Source organism: Rattus norvegicus, chromosome 5 (assembly GCF_036323735.1).
Source record: "Rattus norvegicus strain BN/NHsdMcwi chromosome 5, GRCr8, whole genome shotgun sequence".
NCBI lineage: Eukaryota > Metazoa > Chordata > Mammalia > Rodentia > Muridae > Rattus > Rattus norvegicus.
In genome coordinates, this window is record NC_086023.1 from 74,158,981 (window position 1) to 74,179,294 (window position 20,314).

The 20,314-nt window shown below is 42.0% G+C and overlaps 1 pseudogene; it reads right to left on the reverse strand.

Moving 5' to 3' along the window:
• Window positions 1-11,879: 11,879 nt before the first annotated feature.
• On the reverse strand, window positions 11,880-12,447 carry Rpl18-ps2 (ribosomal protein L18, pseudogene 2; annotated as a pseudogene).
• Window positions 12,448-20,314: the final 7,867 nt, after the last annotated feature.

A 20,314-nucleotide genomic window follows, 5' to 3' on the forward strand; every position in this document is an offset into this window, starting at 1 on the left:
GTCTACCTCTAATCACTACAGAATGTAGGGGAGACAAGATGTTAGAAGGCTTCAGGAGAGGACCTAAACCAAATGAGCAGAAATAGGGAAGGGTCTTGCAGGCTGCCTATTCTTTTTCATCTTTCTCTTCCTTTCCCTTCCCCCTCTACACTACAAGCCTTTGCCCTGGGCCTCCCCAAGGACAATAGAAGAGCTGCCCTTGATGAACAGGAGAGGATTCTCCTTGCCTGCCTCTCGGCATACGGTTGCCTAGCTTTGACTTTGCTCTGTAGAGAATAAATCACAGCCACTCCACTCCCTGGTGAAGGTCCCCAGGGAGATCGGACCTCATCTCCTCCCGGAGAGCCTGCCTATAACATGGGATTGTCAGGTACAAAGAGGGGGAAACCTTCAGAGGCCCACACCCCTGTTTGGAGAGCAAGGAGGGTCAAGGGGAATAATTGCTAGCAGTTGAATGTGAGCAACTGTGGGGGGATTGGAAGGAAAAAGGTTTTAAGAAGGGAAGAAAGCGAAAGAGGAAAAGAAAAGCCTGTGCAACCCCCTCCCCGCCTTCTCCCCCAAACTCCATAGTCTATGCACAGAGAACTGCATGGTGGTCTGGGTCCTTGTAGAACATTTGTGTGCCGGACAATAGCACAGCCTGGCTTCAGATCATCAGCTGCTGGTTTCTGGTTAGCTCTCCCTTTATGTGAGAGCACAATGCGAGCCTTCAGTCACACTGACTCTTGAGAAATACATCTGGTTTTTTCTTTCAGACGTTCTGAAAAGGTCAGCCTGTTCGTTTCTTAGACGCGAGACACCACATATTTTTTTTCTCCCTCTGAACTGGAAAGACAGACCTACACCTTTTCTTGCCTCCTGGTACATAATTAGACATGGTGCAGCTCTCACAGCCAGCCAGCCCATCCCGTGCACTTTGCAGAGACACAGCCCAGCATCCCTGGCTGCTGAACTCGTGGGCTGATCACAAAGGCTCCATACAGTCTCTCCCTTCCCCGCCTGGAGACCCTGGGATTCTCTGGCTGGTTGTTTTGTTAATTATGACAAGGACTCCCCCCAGCCTGTCCCCCAACACAGTGCATGACCAGTGATGCTGTCTGTGGCAGAAGGAAGGTTGGAGAATTTTGCACACACAAAACAAAACAACACACACACACACACACACACACACACACACACACACGCACACATCACAAACCTCACATTTTAATCATTTTCACTCCAGTGATGGTTAAGATTCTCCATGCGCGTTGTAACATAATAATAAATGTGCCCATGAGGGAAGAATGCTCAGCAGCTGGTGTCTGACAGATTATCTCATTCCAGACAGGCAAACGGTCCATGGTAAGGAGAGGCTGGAGCCTGAAGAGGCAATTTGGCACACATTGGGGTTTCACCTCTCGATGACGGAGGTCCAAGTGGCCCACCACATCCAGGCCTGTGTCCCTCAGAGCTTCTCTCTGGCTCATCGCCTCCCAGAGCTCCTGACAGCCATAGAAAAGGGGATTATTCTGTGAGCTAAGCCAGCTCATCTCTCTCACCCCTCCTCTAGGGCACTCACATTCTAACCAGAAGAAGTAATTATGGTCCCCACTCCGCCCCCAGCCCCCTGCATGAGCTCAGCTCTTTCAGGCGTGATACAAGCTATTTCCTCTCCCCACTGATGTCTTCACCTCCACAACAAACTCCTGCGTTCCAAACCCATCTAGAGTCCTTCCGCAGAAGAAGGCAAGTCGCTGACTTCCAGAAGCTTCTAAAACATTTCTCCTGTTATTTCAGTGTTGCCGTCACTTGTGTTCTGTGAACTTCTGCCACAGCAGCTGGGCATGGGTATTTCCTAATGAAGCCCAAGCGTAGGGTACCGTGGTAAATGTTTTTCTTCTACGGGTTCGCTTTAGCCTCATAACCCTAAATGGAAGGGAGGAACTTTACAATGAGAAGCTTGACGTTGCATGATGGGCCCCAGAAAAATTTCCCTGAGATGGTGGGGCTGGAAAAGCCCTGCCTTGTCCCTGTTCCTGAATTCAAAACACTTCGTGAACTCACCGTCCTCTGGGCGCCTATTGCCTTCTTACATGAGATGCTGGCGACCTCCCTCGCTGGGTGGCCATTCTAAGCCTTTTAAGGCAATATTCTTTGTCTGTCTACAGGTTTATTTTTGAATGCCAGTTTCTTTCCCAAGTGGACACTTCATAGAGATGACAGCACTGCCTGCGTTGTTCACACCTATCTTCCCAGTTTCTAGAACACTACTTGTCACCCTGTAGGAGTTCGGTCAATTTTTTGATGAGTATATAATGAACGGATTGAGCAATAGCAAGCTATGAGGCCACAGTCTATGTTTAACCTGGGTCATGACTGCAGCCAAGATCCTGTGAAATGTGCCTCAGAGGAAAGACAGCGCCCACTGCGAGCTGAAGACATTTGAACAATTATCCCTTGGGCTGCTGACTTAGAGGGAGTCTAACCCCCTTCTCCAAGTTGCTGCTGATACGAGTGGCGATATTAGAACAGCCCTCCCACCACTACAGGAGAAAACTGAGGAAGCTTTCGATCTACTCAAGGAAATAACTTTCCAAAATCAAGTCTGAGAAGCAGCTTAGCCATTCAATCTCGGCGGTTTGAATCCCTAACTATGTGTTGACTAGTTACAGACACTGGTAAAACTATCTCATGGTTGAATATGAAGACCATGTCTTAGTCAAACACCATGTAAAGGAAGTGGCATCGCCTCCAATGTCATAGAGGGTAAACAAAATAAAAACAATCTTTAATGACTCTTCAGCCTGCCCCAAACTTGCAACTTTTATAGAGCAGCTCATAGAGTTGAGGGCCTGCGATACAAGTAGACACTGAATGCTAGGAATAGTATAAATTCTGGGAGACACTGTCAAGTGAGTAGTTTTGAGATCTTGGTGATATTGATGGGCAAGGTTGAGAAGCTTCAGTGTCAGATGGCTTCAGTGGTTAGCACATGACAAAGGGCTGCTTCTCAGTCTGGGGCAGGTTGTTCACAACCTGTGTGCTTGTCTGCTGGGCAAGACAGTCTCTAAACAGTGAGACTCTAAGAGAAGAGAGTGGACTCTCCTGTTCTAGCACTTGGAGCTGAGACTTTTTTTTTGGTTCTTTTTTTCGGAGCTGGGGACCGAACCCAGGGCCTTGCACTTCCTAGGCAAGCGCTCTACCACTGAGCTAAATCCCCAACCCCGGACTTAAAAATGGGTTTTTGGAGTGGAAGACTGGCATAGTTGATAGAGTGTTTATGTACATGAGATTCTGGGTTCTATCCTCAGCACCAGTAAACTGGGTGTGGTAGTTCACGCTGTACTCTTGTCATTCAGGAGGTAGAGGAAGGGGATCAGGAGTCCAAAGGCATCCTTGGCTACATAGCAAATTCAAGGTTACATGACAATCTGACTCAGAAAACCAGCACTCTAAAATATAGATTTTTGCAGTTCGCCCTTTCTTGTTTATTTTTGTGTTTACGTTAGAGCATGAAAGACTCCCACTCATCTGTTATCTTTCAGGTTTAAAAGCAGCCATATCTGCTCTTGCATTTCAACAACTAGAGAAGATAAAAGGCAAGGGGGAAAAATTGTTTCTGGCATTCAATTTCTGGATTGATTAACGACAAATACTGTCCTATTTTTAATAAGAAACCTGCAAGAGCCCACTTTACCCATAACTATACATTGAAAATGGTACCCTGAGGACTCAGAGGAAGAAGATGAAATCTTTACTTACCTCCACCCCGCAAACTCCCATCAGAATAACCAAGCTGTTAAGTTGATGAACAAGTTTCCATTTGGAATTCTGGTTTTGCAACTATCTTAAGTGACGGACTCCCTTTCACCTGTGCCCATGCATGTGTGTGCATGTTGATTTCCTGAAGCTCCACTCTAAAGAATGTCTTCAGGTCTTCTGATGACTGCAACTCAGTACGGAATGGCTGCTGACCAATTTTCAGCAGCCACAGAGACTAAGTTGTCCCGCTTACAGGAGGCAGCTTTAACCAAGCCCATTTTAGCCGCTGACACTGAATGTTCTGCCAATGTTCATAATCACATAAAAGAAATTCAAGCTTTCAAAACCCACGTGTGTGTGTGTGTGTGTGTGTGTGTGTGTGTGTGTTAATACTTATTCTCTGGTGTTGCCTACACTGGCTAATTGACCATTACTATAGAAAAGATTTTTCTTTGTTTGTACCAAACGACAACTCTGAGACCACAGTGCTCTTGTATATGAAGATGATGAAGACAATGGAGATGAACCACTTTTTTAAAAGAGAAAATAAAAATAAAAATAAAATAAAATAAAATAAAAAATAAAAAATAAACAGGAAGTACAATTAATTTCATTTGGCTATATATACCACCAACCTCACCCCAATAGAATCATAATGTGAAAATCATTTATAATATCCTTTAAATGTTTTCCCCTCTTACCATGCTAAGTCTCTAAACTCTGGTATATGTACTTACAGTAAAGCTAGACCTGAACTAGCTACTCTTCATGACATCAAAAGCCGTATGTAGCTCATGGTGATCACATTGGACAGCACAGCACTGTTCTATGCTAGAAGCTTGTCTCCGTTAGGGTTTCTATTACTGTAAAGAGACACCACGACCACAGCAACACGTATAAAAGACAACATGTCATTGGAACTAGCTGATGACAGTTTCAGAGGTCTATGTCATTGTCGTCATGGCAGCATGCAGGCATATATGTTATTAGGGAAGAAGCTAAGAGTTCTATATCTGGATCTGCACACAGCAGGAAGAGAATGCCACAGTGAGGCTTGAGCATCTGAAACCTTAAAGTCACCCACAGTGACACACTTCCTCCAAAGATGCCACACCTACTCAAACAAGGCCACATCTTCTAATAGTGCCATTCTCTATGGCCTGTGGCGACCATTTTTATTTAAACCACTACAAAGCTTTATATTTTTATTTACTGCCCATGCTAACAAAGATTTTTTTATTGAAAAATTTAATGAAATCCTGACATATCATTCCAAAAGTAACCCATGTACCATCAACAAAACCAGCTGAAGAGATGCATCAAGTGAAGATAATTCCTAATCTTAAACTGCAGAACTCTGTCCAGCTCAACACCTTTAACCTAATGATCACTGGGTTTGTTATTGACACATTGAATACAACAGTGCCCAAAGGGGTTCTATTCCATAATTCCCTGTTTAAATTTTTGTTGAAAGAGTTCAACTAACCCAGATCCCTTAGAGTTCCCAGAGACTAAGTCACCAACCAAAGAGTATACATGGGCTGGTCCATCCATCCTCATCCTCCAGCCCCCCTGCATGTATGTAGCAGAGGACTGCCTAGTCTGGTCTCAGTGGGAGAAGCTGTCTGTAATCCTGTAGAAACTTGATGCCTCAGGGAAGGGGAATGCAGGCAAGGGTGAGGTGGGGATGGGTAGGTGGGCGGGTGAGTAGGTGAGTGGGGGAGCACCCTCTCAGAAGCTAAGGGGAGGAGGGATGGGGTAAAGAACTCAGGGAGAGGGAACTGGAATGGAATGTAAATAAATAAAATAGTTTAATAAAAAGGAATGATAAACTTTTGTTGATGGTAGAGCTGATGATGGCAGTTGGTTAGTTGTACCAAGGCAGGATGACAATGTCAAGATAAAAAAGGATCTTTTAATGTGTTTCTTATTAAGCCTTCTTTTTCTTTTTAGTTTTGTGTGAGCATATGTGAGTATGAGTTTGGGTATGCTCAGAGTCCAGAAGAAAGCTCTGGAGCTAAAACTACAGACTATTGTTAGCCACCAAAAGTGGGTGCTGGGGACCAAATCAGGTGCTCTGGAAGAGCAGACTCTACTCTTAATTACTGAGTTCTCTCTCCAACCCCTCCTTTAGTTCATTGATTCATTTGTCATTTTTTTCTATTCCATCATTTCCTACATCTGGATGATGAAGTCAAGCTCCTTCTTTTGTGATTTATGAGGTTCCAGGCCCCTCCTCCTTCTGGAGCTTGCCAGATGTAGAATGTCCAATAGATCACCTCTGAGCTGCATTTCTCCCCAGTGGGAACAAGGAGAGAGAGGACTGGGGAAAGCTCAAGACTGAAAGATGTTGACTCGAGCAATAAGTTGTGCTAGGAAGCAAGGGAAAGAAACTCTGGAGAGGGGGAAACGGCAGAAAGGATGTTGAACAGAGAACAAAGGGGTCTGTAGAGATCATAGAACGTGACTGCTGATTACAGGCAAGACAGTATTCTAAATCTGGTGGGACAATCAGCATGTGTGGACTGTAAAGGTTAAATGAAATGTTTATTTTATTCCTTTCTCTTCTCCAGTCAGCCTGACTGAATACGATTAACAGAGACATGGCACTTGCTGCATACTAAAATTAGATGTTAGTTTGACTCCCCAGCATCCATGCACAGAAGTCTCTTATACCTAAACGTCTTTTGCAACAGGCTCAGCCACCTTACCCATCTGCTCTCCATGTCGAATACTAGAAGCAAACATGGAGGTTTGGTTTCACTGGGTGGATCAAATGAAAGGCCTCAGAGCCAAGGTCAAGTCTTAGCTCTAGTTTGTGGATTCAAACAAGGTTACGGACCTCTCTTAGGCATGATCCCTCACATTTTATACTTACAAGAATTTGTTAAAAAACAAGACAACATGTTGGGAACCGCTCGAAATCTCCTGTCTTACCCAGAAAGACTGTTGTGATTGTATTTTCATTGCCTTGTGTGTCTTATGTGTCTAGACACTTGTCAGGTTGCTTCTAGTTTACAAAGGGAGAAAACAGAGGCCTGGGCAAGCAACCCTGGCTCATTTTACTTACCCTAAAGACGAGGGCATGAGATGCAAGCCCAGGTTATGGTCCTTTAGTACCAGTCTGTATCTCTAAACCTTGTTGTCTTCATTTCTGACCTATCCCAGCAATAACAGCTCTGTAGGCAGCAAGTAAGACCCAAAATGCTTTTCAGAATTAGAACAGAAACATCTGCCTTTAGTAATGCCTCAAAAGGTTGATATTGGAACAATTTCTCCCCAAAATGTTTCTATATTCTCCATCATTTTTTGTCTATTATGTTCTGTCTACATATACAAGCAGACATTCTTGGAGTTTAGGGTATAAAAAATAGCTAAAACATGAACCTTTAATTTTTTTTATTGAACACAATGCCAACAGAAGCACATAGATTTTTTTTTCACTTGCTAAACAGTCTCACAAATTCTTTCTAAGATATACCTGTTGTGGTAAAATTATAAAAAGTCTCTTTTATCTCTCACTAGTGCCGACACCACAGGGCCACACGGCATCTGTGAGATATTTTCATCTCCATCAACAAAGCAGCCGAGAGAACATGGAGGTGGATGTTAAGATTTCTCTCTACACATTTACAAGTTGTTATGACTATTCTTAAGGGATAGATGTGTACAGGGTTTTGTGTGTCCCGATGAGCAAACTGTATCTTATCAATTGGATCAGAGATTGTTGTGTTGTGTGTTCCTTCAGGTGGCGATTTCACTGAATTCAAGAGACTGTGCAGTGGCAGGACACATTGGGCCTGCCACGGAATTGGGATGTGTATGTCTGGCAGTGGTGGCAACCTGCCTTGGGAACTAGATGGGTAGAGAGATTGTTGCCAGGCTCAGAGAGTAGCCATCAGCAGTGTGATATGGGATGGAGCCTAGTGGGGAGATACTTTGTTAACTGAGATGAAAATATCCTATAGATGCCATGTGGCACTACAGTGCTGGCACTAGTCAGGGATAAAAGAAACTTTTTATAATTTTACTGCAACAATTACCATGAATAAATAGTTCTTTAATAAATTAGTTTTGAGAAATAATCCATTTTAATGCCTCAGTTGTGGCTTATACATACAAATCCAGAGGCCCAGTTTGTATTTACCTCTCTATGGATAAAACCAGCTAATGTCACTTAAAGATGTGTACCTCACACTGGACTCCATTTCATGGCATGCAATTATGGAAACATAACTGTACTTCATAGAGGGTCCAAGTCCCAGAAACTCTTTTATCCATGAGACACTGGGCATGTCACAGCCACCAATTTCAGTGTCATTAGCAAAAAGGCAGAAATTATGTCCTCTGAGTTACATAATGCTTTGGTCAAAGAAAAGAAACAATTCTTACGGAACAGTTTTGTGGAATCCAAAGCAGTGTGAAAGTTTTCTATTTTTCTCATTACGATTCTTTCAAGTGGAAGTCAGGAGTACACAGCACTTGACTCGTGTTCTCCTTTCCACAAGGGTCAGCCTTCCTTTGTGCTGATAATTGATAAAGAAGGATAAAAGCCCCTGGCAATGAAGAGGGTGGGAGACCACCCTGAAGAGGGTGGGACCCTCAGAATAAGAAGTGTGGCCTTGCAGTGCTCATCACTGAAGGACCTGGGGAAAGCTGTAGTCTCTCTCCTCATTCCCCGTGTGTGAAAACACCTTTATTTTCAGTTACACACAAAAAACTCAAACCCAGACCCAAGAAAACGTTACTGCCCATTTTCTGCTGCTATTTCCTTACAATGTGATGACTCCCCATGGAGGAGTTACTTTCTCTGGGTGGTGGCAGGACACCTGTGTTGTGCAGCTTCAGGGAAGTCACTTAAGGACTCTCAGGGATGGAATGGCACAACTGACTTTATCATTAGACCTGGAAAGCTGGTTCTCTACTACAAAATTCTGACAAGTATCTTCTCCAGAACCTAAAGCTGGTGGGCTGCTGTCCACCAGGTCCTCCTGATAGAACTTTTAGCCATATGGCCCTGCAGAGCATAGGTGTGTCTCTACAGGATGCTTCAAGCTCTCCTTTCTCCTGGGTAGCTGAGACCCAGGCTGCCAGGGTAGAAACATCCAGTCAATATGTTCGCTAGACTTTTTATAGTTATAGGCTTGTCCAAGGCTGCATTCAGAGATCCCCAGGAGTATGATGCCTGTGTGAAGGAACAAGGAACAAATGTCTTTGCGGAGGAATTAGTTATTTCACAGAAGTTGCCAGTAGAGCTATGAAATAAAAGCATCAGGTGCCACACAAAAGTTTAACTATAGGACCACAGTATAACTGTGGTCAAAACAAAGCTGGCCGAAGATATGGGGGATGTCTGGGAGTTCAAGGATAGGTGGACAAGGGTGCACAGGAATTAGATGGGTATCAAGGGAGAAGAGTCACTGGCCATGGATTCAAAATCTCAGAACTCACTAGCCACTCACATCCCACCACTCCTACAGTGAGATTGGAGACACAGAGAAAAATCCCCAGAAGTTTCCAGGCCAGTAAGCCTGGTATGGGCAGCAGAAAATGTACCATGAAAGCTTTGAAGGGAAGAGGCTAAGAAGAGCTAGGAAGTAGGGTGACAGACCAGGGCAGTCGTACAAAAGTCAGGCTCTTTTGTCTTTAAGTGATGTCTACCGCTCTTCCAGAGCAGGATGCCTAAGAAAGAGCATAAGGCTATGAACTTCAACTCTGTAATGGACTGCATGGGTATAGACTCTAGCTATAAACTACTGTGAAATTTTTCAGTACTTATGCACCACAAACCATCCATAACTGATGCTGACAGTAGTATCTACTCAAGGTCTCTTGAGAATTAAATGCATTCAGAGACAGAGTTCTTGTAGAACAGTGTCTGACACATCATAGGTGAGGTATAAGACAAAGGTATCACAGTAGGTGGAAACAATATCCTGGCTCTTAGATGTCCTCTAACTATTATTACATTGACATGCACAAAAGCCAGAAAGTTTCAGGTATCAATTCCAATCTGAGAACTTCAGAGACTCCCAGAGAAACTTCTGGAACAGATGACCTGGGTAATAGTGATCAGGTTTTGGTTTTGCAACTGTGCTACCCAGGAACAGTGGCATCAAGCAGCAGCAATGCCTACCTGTCAGTCGTAGTTTTGCATTTTCAGGTCTATTATGGTCTATCTGTTGGTATCACCTCATAAGTTGATGTGTTAAATTCCTAGCTCCCAGGACTCAGGAGACGGCTCCACAGGTAAAGCAATCATTATTAAAGCATGAGGATCTGGATTTGAACCCTTGCAACTCAAAACCTGGACTAAATTGCATGCAAGTCTACAGTATTAGCACTCCTGTGATGAGATGGGAGATAAAAACTGGATAACTCTTGGGAGTCTTGTGGACCAGCTAGCCTGAAATATACAGCCAAAAACCACATCCTACTTCAAATGAGATAATGAGAACCAATACCCAGTATTGTCATCTGACCTTCACATGTGCACCATAACACCTACACTCATGCACATGAATCACACGAATGCACATGTGTACAGACACAGACACACATTTAAAAATTAGACAGACAGAAAAGAATTCCTAATTCCTAGTATGATGATATTGGGAGAGTTTGGGTTGTGGTAGGGCTGACCCATTCATGAGAACCTGCCCTCCTGAGTGAAATCAATGCCCTGCAGATTAGGGTCCATTAAAACTTTATCTTCTTTCTACCAAGTGAAATCACAGGGAGAAAGGAGCATCTGTGATCCGAGAACTTGATCCTCACAAAACACTAAATTCATTAGGACTTTGACTGAAGACATTAGTAGCCTCCAGAACTTCAAGAATGACCTTCTGTCATCTAGAAACAGTAACATGAATAGGTTCAGGCAGGGTCCAAGGGAGCCAAGAGGTAACCGCCACTGTAACTTCTCACTCCTTGAGGTCCTCCAAGCTCCTTAACTCTCCAGTGTGTCTAGACTCACATTTAGGTCAGTGTGTGCTGACTGTTGTTGTTTGGTCTATGTGCTTGATCTGTCTCCTTCCTGATGGAGCTCCTAATTCTACTATCTCTGTAGATGCCATTTCAAATAAAGTTTTAGACCCCTAAACACACTCCCTGCCTTTAGTCTTTTTGTTATGAGTAATGGGGCCTTGTCCTCCCAACCACTGACAGTCTTCGAGAGCTTAAAATAGTGATCTTGTGACAGTGGGTAGTTGAAGGGCACTGTCACCCACTAGACAGAATTAGAGCTGGCCCTATCATTTATTAATTATGCCACTTACTAAACCTCAATCAATCTCAATTTCGGTCTAATAGAATGAAAACCTACCATGTAGGATCATGAGACAGACTGCATGGGAAAAGGATGTGTTTTTTCTAAACACAGTGACTATATCACAGCAAGTCCTTCTGAGCTGTTGGCTTTCTTTCCTTCTTTTTGGTATTTTGTTCTTTCCAAGATGTCACCTCCACTTTCCTTTTACAAGTACACTTCTTTTTATAACATTCCAATAAAACCCCAGTCTATAATAATTCAAACAGATTACTTGCAAAGGAGGATGGAATGTTTACACCATATTGTGGTCATATTGAGCATCCTGAAATAAAGGGTAATAATTCACTAAATTCACATTTTATAATGCTCATTAAACCTTCTAAATATCTAAGCTCTCTCACATGGCTTTTGTCATGCTCATCCTTCTGCCTGGATTTGTTTTCCTCTCACACTCTGGGTCTACCCTTCCACTCTCAGACAGTTCCCTAGAGAAGCCTTCTCTTACACCTCCTGTTCAGTCAGGTCTTTCTCAGTCATCTCCTTGTTCTCTACTCTTGGATCTTTTCACAGTCTAAAATGAATCCCTATTCTTATCAATATGTCTATTGTCTACTTTCTCAAAAGACGTGACACCTCAAAAAGACTGGAATTGTAACATATCAAAAGCAGACAGCAAACAGGAGAAGACTCGGTAATTGCTGAATGAACGCATGATTTACTGCTCTCCACTCCAACCACGATTATACACTTAGTTTTTGGTAAGCTCATATCATGGAGATCCATATTCAGTTCACCCCCATTGTTGACTTTTTTTATTTTTTCCAACATCCATAGCTTTTTTAAACAATAAGACTAAGATCTATGGTTAGTTTTTGTGGCCACATCTGGCCCTTCTGCCTCTGACATGCTCAAACTTCTGGCTCTTAGAGAGAACATAGGGTGTGGTGTGGGGTTGTGGGGTTCCTGGGGCCTTGCCAAATTGCTGATACACCTCTTGGCCCTTTTGAGGAACATGCAATGGTATAGTACCATGGCTCTTGGGAAAATCCAGGGCTATCTGGTCAAAGTTGAGTATCTTACTCCCACAGAAGCCTTGAGGATGCAACTTCTGCTTGCTCACTTGGTTGCTTACCCACTGGGCACACACCTTCAGCTTGGGTACTTCCAAAATCCACACAGCATCTGGAACTGTCTCCATAACCGCAGATGGTTTGTTCTTTTGGACAGGAAGCTCCATCTTTCAGATCATCTAGGACAGGGACATTGCAATACATAAAGAACCTCTTCAGCACAACCTGATTGAAGGTGGAGTTCGTTTATCTGGCCAGCAACCTTGGGTAGATGGCTTGGCTCTTGGACTCCTTGTGCTGAATGTTTTGGTCCTTGTTGTGGCAAATGTCAACATTCTTATGGCACCTTCTGCTTGGCCACATCCAGAAAAGTTCGCCATCATTCTTAAGGGTTTCTGTGCCTGCTACAAGTCTGTTACCTGGTTTATATAAGTATATATGTATGTACATAGGTACATGTATGCATGTTTCACATGAGCAGAGATATTTACTTGGATAAACAATGAGTTTTTAAGTCATCTGAAAAAGACATGGTGGAAAAGAAATATATAAGAAAAAAGGATGATGTGGACAGAGAACCCTGAATAAAATCATGGAAAACTTGACTGCCATCATGAGGCACTGGATAATATCCCATGAGCAATGATGCACTAAAAGTGTTATTTGTTAGTGAGCAGACAACCAGGACAGGAGAAAAGAAATCATAGAGGCCATCCCAAAGCTACAGTCAACAATAAAGCTTGAGCCCTGGGAAACACAAGACTTAAAACACAAAGACACAAAAAATTAAATGTGAAATGGTTATAAATCCAGTGTAGATCGCTCATAAATATAGACCTAAAGGAATCGAAGTTAGCATGCTACAGAGATATCTCATATCTGCATTTATTATATTACTAATCCCAATATCCAAAATATGGAACAAGCCTAAATATCCATTAACAAAGGACAGGATAATGAAAATTGTGGCATGCCTCTCTACTTTGAAGTTTTGTTCAATCATAAGCCATTATATGAGGAACATATAACCGGAGAGCATCATGTTAAGTAAAATAAGCCAGATTCAGAATAAAAAACACTGCATGCTTCCTCTCATATAAAGAATCTTATTTAAAACACACACACACACACACACACACACACACACTACTCACTTATACGTGGATATTGGCTGTAAAGTAAAAGATAATCATGCTACAGTCTACAGACCTAGAGAGGCTAAGTAACAAGGGAAGATTAAGGTGGGATGCATGACTCTCCCCTGGAATGGGAAATAGAATAGAATTTGAGGGTGAACTGAGGGTGGGTGGAGATGTAAATAGTTGGGGGTGTGGAGGGAAAGAGCACTGGGAGTGGGATAGATGGCTGGAATTGGGGAGCATTTCTGGCATAAGGTAGAACTTTAGTGCATTGGAAACTCCCAGGAATCTACAACAGTGACCAAGTAAGACTCGAAGTAATGAGGGACATGGAAACCGAGCAAGCCATCTTCTATAACTAGGCAAGCTTCCAGTGGAGAAAATGTGACATCAACCCAGCCACAAACCTTCCAACCTACAATTTGTCCTACCTGCAAGATGTTCTGGGGTAAAGGTGAAACAGGACTTGTAGGAGTAGCCAACCAATGACTGACCCAATTTGAGATCCATGCCAGAAGAGGGAGCCCATGCCTGACGTTGCATGGAGGACCAGAAACCAGAGGCTGAATAGCCCAGAGACCTAGGATAGAGCCAAAAAATGACCAGCAAAAGAGTCAGTGAAATGATTCGTAGTGATACTCTACTCTGTAGACTGAAGCCTGGCATAATCATCATCAGAGAAGGTTCATCCAGCAGCTTATGGGAACAGATGCAGAGACCCACAGCCAAACATTAGATGGTGATCAGGGAATCCTATGGAAGGGGATGAGGGAGGATAAAATGAGCTAGAGGAGTCAAGGACAACACAAAAATCAGCTGACAGAATCAACTCACTGTGGCTCATTAGGGCTCACAGAGACTGAATCGGGGAGACTGTATGGGTCTGAGCTAGCTTCTCTGCATATATGTTACAGTTATATGGCTTGGCGTTCTTCTGGGACACCTGACAGTGAGAGCAGGGGCTGTCTCTGACTCTCTTGCCCATTTTGGGGATCCTTTTCTTCCTACTGGGTGGCCTCATCCAGCCTTAAAATAAGGGTATTGCTTAGTCTTACTAAAATTTGATATGCCATTTTTGGTTGTGAGGTATGCCGTTTCTGAAGGAAAACAGAGAAGTGGATCTTGGGGGAGGAGGCCATGGGAGTAAGGACTGGGAGGAAAGGGAAACTGCAATCATGATGTAATATTTGAGGGAAGACTAAATAAAAAGTATAACCACACACAGATAAGTAAATGTGTATGTGTGAAACTAAGGGAAACTGTTGGGAGGAAGGTTGTGGACTGGCAGAAACTGGCAGTGGGGCAAGAGAGAATACTAAGGGGACAAATATATGTGAAGTCAGTAATATCCATGTGTGAAACTCAGTATTTGGTATGTCAAATAAACACATTAATAGCTTTAAAAAGAAAAACATAGGCAGCAACGGGTTCTTGAGTGGTCAAAACTGATCCTTGAACAATGAGAGTCACTGAATGTATTAGAGTGGTGTGTGTGTGTGTGTGTGTTTGTTGTAGAAAAGCTCCCAATATGGGGAAGAGTTGACAGGAAAAGTGGGAGCTGAGCCTCGAACCAACTTAGAATTGGTGCTAACAGTGTGGGCTGGAGGCAGAACATTGTTTGTTTGTTTGCTTTGGGTTTTTAAATAAGTGTTCATTATTACATGAATTTTGAAAACTCATATACAACATGAGCAAATTGTAAGGCACATCAAAATCCCGACCTCAGAGGAGGAAAAATCATAAAAGAAGAAAGAGAATGGAGGGCCAGTAAGGGAATTGCCAAAAAGAATTTGCTAATTGCTTAAATGTTATAGATAAAATGAGCAGGTTTTAAACGTAAGCACATAAGTTTTGGAACTTAAGTGGTTCCTAATCTTGGGTGAATAAATTTAAAAGATGGTGAAGGAACCCTAAACATCATGAGTGACAGACACATGTGAGAAAGGTGTAATACGAATGACGATGTTCCCATGGGCGATAGCATTCTAAGACTTTGTCCTAAGTTGGTGACACTGTTTGGGGAGGATTAGAAGGTATGGCCTTACAGGAGGAAATACCACACTGGTGGTGACATTTGAGGCTTCAAAGTCATGTACTATTCCCAGTCTGTTCTCTTTGTTTCTTGTTTGTGGTTGAGATACGAGTCCTCAGCTCTCAGATTTCAACTCCATGTCTGCATGTGGCATGCAGTTCCCGTCGTTATAGACCCTAACCTTCTGGAACCCTAATCCTCAGATGAATTCTTCCTTCTAGCAGTTGCCTTGATCATGGTGTTTTGCCACAGATATAAAAAAGTGACACAGCATAAGGGTATAAAAGCAGAAACATGATTGAACTGTGGTGGCAACCATGACTAGGCTGTGATTTCTCCAGTCACACTTATTCACCACTTCTAACCTTCTTTGTGCTCTTCAGCACTCTGAACACATATAGACGGACTGTCTCTGCAATGCCTTTTCATGCTTCCTTTGGTTCATGCTCTTTCTTCTGCCTTGCTTTAACTTTCTTTACTCCGGACTTCCCTATCTCAGACTCTTCCACAAGCTTGCACTGAAAGCGTCTGTTTGAGAATAGCTTTGTCTTCCCTTCTTGCTTCTCCAGTTCAGAGTACCATCCTGTGAAATCATGATTAGTTTTTCTTTAAGGTCCTTAAAATCTTCCCCATCCCAAAGTCCAGGGACACAGCAATGCATCTGTTTAAATGTATGTGTGAGCAACCATATTTGTCAATATATTTGAATATTTGTTGAAGACTACTCTTTCCCTATAGGTTGTGATTAACATACACACCTTCACCCAGAGACTCTGGAGAAAGATAATCTGCCATATTAGATGAGGGAACAAGGAAACCTGCATCTAGTTAACTAACTTGGATAATTGTATTTTTCTGGAATACAGAAGGATGGATAAACTGTACTGAATCAGCAACACGGAATTTTCTTGCTTCTTGAAGGCTTCTTCTTTCCAGAATACCTTGGGATGCCGGCCATACAGAACAGGTAAAGTCTTGACTATACCTTTTTTCTCACGAATCTTTGTATTAAAATTATAGAAAGATAATTGTAACAGATAAACATTTTTAGAATTATAATATTAAAATGAACAAATAAGGTAACACTCCATCTGCAGATTTCATCCGTATGATGGTCAGGTTGTTTAGTTTGTGAGTAACTGTCTTCTTTGACCATTGATGCTGTCTGTGGAGAAATCACCTTCCTGCTTTGTCTTCTTAGCTATCTCTATGAAATAAGTAAAGAAGACACAACTCTACAAAACAACATCGTTCCTTACCACATCTATACAATACTTTATTTCTCACTGAGATGTTTGCTGCCTGTCAGATTCTACCTGAAACACACTCTTAGTTTGTGAGAATACACAAATGAAAACAAAAATGTGACTTATTTATGTGGGTGATTTCCTTTGCTGAACATTTACCATTTGTTTACTCATCTCCTATCTTGCAGAGAAACACAATTATCAACGTTACTTAACTGGATGCTAGGTTCCTTATTCCAACATCAAGAATGGCAGGGTATCTTTTTTGAGAGTCTCAAGGTGAATATATGTATGGTAACCAAAAATATAATGATTTGATCCATAGATACAAGATACTTTTATAAGGAATGAGTAGGCTTCTCCTGGTGAACATGAAAGCTTACAAACAAGTATTTCACCAGTACTGTGTGGCTTTTCTGGGGGGAGATTTGAACCACAAACCAAAGAAATTATTCCACCAAGTCTAGCTTAGTGAACCAGTGGGTTTATTAGGATTGTCTACAGGAACATGAGAGAGAAGATTATAGGTATATGGATGACTCATCACCAAAGACAACTGCATCACTGAATATCTTACTCCATAATGAGTGGCAATTCAAGGAAAGTACATCACTGGAGCAGGCTGGCCAATCAGAAAGCCTCTTCTCTCTACTCAACAGTTGTTTTAGTCAATACAACTTTGGAGGGTGGTCTGTGGATCTAATAAGCATCAGGAGCTTCCTGAGCTTTGTTTACTTCCTTAGCTTTAAGGGGTTGCAGAAGTAACAGCTACACAACAGATGTAATAACTAGTAACCGCCTAAAGTAGAAGCCAAAAGATTATCTCCTGGTGAATGGATAACAGAAATGAACTACATGTTATTCAACCACATAGAAATAATAAATACTTATTCATACTACTACATAGATGAGCCTTGGAAATCTCACACTTACTAACAGAACCACACAGAAAATTTCATGTATTATATTTGTGATGGTTATTGTTAAATATCAACTTGACCAAATCTAGAAACATGTAGAAAACAGGCCTCTGAATCTATAGGGATTCTTTTTACTACATTAACTGAGATGGAAAGATCTGCTCACTACGGATGGCACCATTCCCTAAGTAAGGACAGGAGTAGAGAAAGTCAGCTGAGCTTGCTATGGCGGCTCATGCATTTAATCCCCGCACTAGGGAAGCAGAGGCAGGCAGATCTCTGAGTTCAAGGCCAGCTTAGTCTTCCCAGTCAGTTTCAGGACACCCAGGGCTTGACTTCCCAGCATAATGGACTGTAACCTGGACCAGTGAGCTAAAATAAACTTTTACCTCTTAATTTGCCTTTGTTAGTGTGTTTTACCACATCAAGAGAAAAGAAACTAAAACAATATCATTTTAATTAAACAAATATTCAAAATAAACAAATCCATAGAGATAGTGTAGATTCATGGACCTCTAGGGCTGGATAATAATGGAGTATGTAGGGTGTGATCACTAAATCATATGGACTTTGGGAGTAAAGAAGGGTCCATGAGAGAAAAAGTTCTGGAATTAAATGATGCTAATGGTTCCAGTTGTACAATTTCAAGTGTCTATTAAACCCACTAAGCTATATACCTGGAAATGGCTTCATATATCATTCATATGCTATGTGAATTATACCTTGATTTAGAAATATAAAGGAAAAGGAATGAAAACTGTAACTAGGGGTGAAGTGGAGGAAGAGTAATGTGATCAGAACAATGGTCCAAGAATACAAAAACATGATGAAAGTGACCAGAGAAGTTGGTGTCTTGACAATGATGATTGGGGTTGTTCCAGATTCGCTGGGTCCTTTCAGTTCACCATAAGATGTCCAGGGTCGGGGTGAAGGGTATCTTATACCGCCCTCATCAGCTACAGTGTCATTATCTGCATACTCAGCATTAGTTTCTGTACCACAGATAATATACATGTGGATAGATGGCTCATGTATCCAAGACAACACAGAATGTGCGGGACAGGCATTTTTAAATTGCGGTTCAGATCTGAAAAGGGTTTCAAAGATTATCATCAGCTTAAAACAAAATAATCACAACTAATCTTGAGACAGAATAAACTATTCTCTCAGTGGGCTATAGTGACCTTCCTTTCTTCTGAGCTCCTCTGACTGAATTTCATCTCATGTTGACACTTGCATTGTACTTTATCTTTTATAGTGCTACTTCACATCTGGATAGAGTACAAATTCTTCAGTGTAGCAGCATTCCTGATGTTTGGCACGGGCTCAGTCAATTATGTCCTGGGTTTAGCTGATATCTATTGCTAGACAACCAATGAGTCTCATGATTTGAATACAAATGTGGAAAAGACTCATGTATCAAAGACATAGTTGCCAGCTGAAAAGCCTTGTGGAAATTACATCATGAAAGTACTAACTTTATTAGTGAATTAATACTCTGAGTTCCAAGTTGAATAGGCTATTGGAGGTGTGGCTTAAGGGAGGAAGTCAATCATCTGGGCCATGACCCCTCCCTCTCTTTCTCTTTCTTCCTCTTTCCTGTCTCTGCTTTTCCCTTATTCTGTCACCTATCCACCATGAAATGAGCCACTATGCATTAGCAAGTGTCCCTGCCATGCATAATCTTCTTCCTCTCATAGACTGAAAGTGACAGAACCAGGCAGCCTCTGACCGTGAATTAGAAGAAACTCTTTCCTTCAAGATATGGTGGCACAATCTTATTCTCCCAGCAGTTGAGGAAAAAAAGGTCAGGAATTCAAGGTCATTCTCAACTATACAGTGAGTTCAAGACTAGCCTAGGGTACATGAGACCCCCACCATAAAGAAATACAAAAATGCAAACCAAAGGCATAATGAAAAATACGTTTTTCCCTTAAGTTGTTTTCATTGGGTGTTTTGTCATACTTACAAAAACTAACGTAAGTCTCTGTCTAAACACATTTCGATCTGAGAAAATAACCATATACATTGGGAACTTAAAATTAATAAAAAATAAATAAATAATAATAGTGCATAATATTGTATTGGAGGCAGGGGGACTTTGTTGCCTGTGACTACTTTGACTTCCCCAAATTCGATTTTCCCCAGTGACACAATGTCCGACTCTATCCTGTGCTGAATGGCATCTGTTCATGTCGTTTATGTTTTTCAATAGACATAACAAGATAGACAACTGAATCACTGGTCTCTTTACAACATGGGTAGGTTTTAAAACCATAGAAAACTCTGGCTTGGCTTCCTACCAAACCCCTCTGGAAATAGTTCCTTCCCTCTATAGATGTTCTTTGAAATCCCAATGAACCCAGAATTCTGAACGCAGATCAGTAATTTCCTTTCTGGATCTCCCGTGGCCACCCAGGAGCACCCCTTCTGAGGTTACCACACACCCCAGTACCAGAACTCTTCATGGCTTCTGGCAGAACAGTACTTTCAAGGGAGTCCTGTGGGGAGTGAGTTGTTCAATGGAAAAGTACAGCGTCGTATGGGATTTAAAGAGCCCCAGAGATCTGTGAAGACCGTCTGTCACGAATGCCTTCATGGGCTTTAATTTGCTCTCCTCCCACAACAGACAGAAAACATTTTCCTGAATTTTGTTTCTGTTTGAAATTGTGATTTGTATTTTGATTTTAGAGAGGAGAACTCAGAATTCTGTGGAAGAATTAAGTATCTATCCCGTGCATATTTTGATGTCTTTAGAAATCGAATGTCTATCAGGTTATGGAAAGAATAATGGCTTTGACAGAGTTCGGCTTGCTCATCATCTGCCACACTGGCTGTTTTTCTTTAGTTGCAATAATAAACTCAAATCACTCTCAGGTTCACAAAGCCCTT